We start from the raw sequence: 2,832 nt of genomic DNA, 5'->3' as shown, positions 1-2,832 counted from the left end.
TCTACCCTAGGACAACAAGAGTACGAAATTCACTCTTTAATCGACCCTCGTTTGTCAAGAAACAAGCTTCAGTTCCTCATCCACTGGAAGGGGTATGGCCCAGAGGAACGTTCATGGGTTCCAGAACGTCACATCCATACTCCCAAGCTTCTTCAGCAGTTCAATCTAAAATTTCCCCAGAAGCCGTGGCTGGATCGTTCAGAGATCGATCCTCAAGGGTGGGATACTGTGATGATTCAGGGGAGTCCTTCCCCTCTATGTATCCCTGAAGTTCCGCTCATGCCTGCCTCTCCTGTCCCTTATTTACCCGTTCTCCCCTCTGCGGCTGCCTCTGACGCTCTCTCGGCATCTGCGCGTACACCCCGCAAGACACGCGCACCTTCTTGCGTTCCCGTTCCCCGTCGCGGTGCTGCCTGCTCAAGGCCCCCTCATCTCCCGTTCCTGCCTCCTTACCTCCTGCGGTCTCCCCTCTTGTCCTTTCTCTACCCTCGGCAGATGTCCCCGTGGCGCGGCGCTCCGCGCGCCTCATGACACAGCCTGTGCGTGTGCACTCTCACCTTACAGAGGGCGCGCACACGCTCCTCTTGTAGGCTCTCTCAGACCCCTGGCTCCTCCTCTCATACCCTTCAGGCTCTCTCCCTCACTGGCTCACCTGTCTCCTCCTCTTCTCCTCCTCACCTATCCCTGCTGCCTCCCACTTCACCTTCTGCTCCTCCTCTCTCTCCCATTGGTGTTCCCTCCTTTATAAACCCTGACTGTCCTGTGTATCATTGCTCTGCATAGTTCTTTGTAACCTCTGTGTGTGCAGTCCTATGCTTGGCTCCCCTGTGTTTTCCAGCTTCTGTTCCTGCTCCTGCTTACCCCTAGATTTCCCTGGCTTGACCTCTGCTTGTACTGGATTACCCTGCTCGCTACTGCCCTTGGAACCTGCTTATGAATACGACTCTGCTAACTTCTGTGATCCCTGGACTCTGGCTTATGAACATCACGATCCTGATCTCTATATACCTGGACCCTGGCACACGGACACCACTACTCTTACTCTGAACCCCAAAGGCTTTGCAAGTATTATTAACCATCTTTCTACAGGCCCGGGAATGCCATACCACACTCCGGACATGCCCTCACTGCTGTGGGTGCGTGATAATACCCTTCCCACCTCAGTATTGGGGACTGGTCAGGTCTGCGGGCATACAGGTGTTACAGTTTGTCAGAGAAAGTCTTTACAGAATGTGTCTATGTATCGGGGTTCCAGATTACAGCCAAGCACATTAAACTCTGACTCTGAAAGCGCTATTACGACTCACGCCAAGATCCCTGCTGCAGCATCATCCAGACATGGTAAATGGGTTTGAAGGGGATAAACTATATCTGCAGCTATACACAGAGTCTCTAATGTAGCAGGGGTTCCCCAGTATAGCAGAGGTACCCAGATATATGCCCAGGTGCCCTGAACCTAGTGTAGGGGTTCATGGGGATGCTCCAGCTAAGTGATAAAGCTGAGCATGATTGCATTGTCTAAAAGTTTTAAAAGTTATTTTTATAAAGTGTTCCAAGAATGAGGCTAGTGAATGTAGGTGAATTATACACTCACTTCATCTCTGACACCAGAATAGGAATTTACATCTTTTAGCACACAGAAGACAGGACACAATATATTTTATTAAATGGTTATATTTTTAATGGGTATATTTATTGAAAACCTGTATATGAACTGAGGGATTTCCAAGTCATAGATTCCGGAAAACCTAGATGGCTACGAACCTTGGTGCCACTGTGTCTGTGCGGATTCCGTATTGAAAGCCTCAGGGATGCCAAGGTGTTAGAACAGGAGGGATACTGCAATTCTGCGTGAGTACCCACATCCTTGGCTAACACAAGGCTATACGGCAATAATTTGCCAGAACCTAGACTCTTTGGAGCTGGGCAGCAGGTGGGCTCAGTATGCAAAAAGGCAGAAGTGTCAGGTTGGCACATGCCCCTTTACAGACTGAGAAAAGGTGCCCTCCCGGCTTTACAATACCGGCAAATCGGTGATTGGCTGGAAGGAGAATTCCCATGCTCTTATAGGCTGCACTGGTTAGTAAATGAGAGCCTGAAAGACTTAAGTGAGCTTGCAGCCAATTAGGAGCGCAGATTTCAAGCGCCAAACCAACAGCGGCAAATTCAAAGATGCTCTGGACTAAATAGACGCAAGCCGGCTTCAAGGATTTTGAACTCAGAAAAGTTTCTAAGTCCTGCCTTTGAGAATGTAGTGATCGCATCTGTCGCATCTGGCATTGCATGCCGAAATCAGTTCCAGGACTTTCGTGAGTAACTACTGTACCGGTCAAGGAAAAGGGCTCATAAAGTGGTAATTTTTGAGAATTTCATTCTGAGGATAGACTTATTCGTTAGCCCCGTTCCCAGTGTCACGGTAGACAGAACTTTTAATATCAAAATTACCCGGATCCTTTGACTGAGCAAAGCAAGAGATAAAATAAATTGTGAATTATTTACAGAATGAACACACACACAATAGTTGACAAAAAACACTTGAAATACACTTACTGGGACGGGGCAAAACGAAATCTTCTACTTCCAAAACAAAATCTTTAGAAATAGAGTCTCCAGGCAAAAATTTCCAGGAGCGGGAGTTGTGCGCAAACAGAGCCGAAAACTGTCTTTGACTAGTGTAGAAAAGGGGGTGGGGGGGTGATAGACAGCACTCTGACACACTGACTCAGCAAGGTTGCAGGATGCACGGAACAGGAAGGGACCCTAATTCCCTTCAGAAGTACGAACAAATCAAAAGATAGTACCAGCACTCTCTGTCTCATAGCTACAGATATA

The sequence above is a fragment of the Ascaphus truei genome, chromosome 4, assembly GCF_040206685.1.
Source record: "Ascaphus truei isolate aAscTru1 chromosome 4, aAscTru1.hap1, whole genome shotgun sequence".
Classification (NCBI taxonomy): Eukaryota; Metazoa; Chordata; class Amphibia; order Anura; family Ascaphidae; genus Ascaphus; species Ascaphus truei.
Note: the sequence above shows the minus strand (reverse complement) of the source record.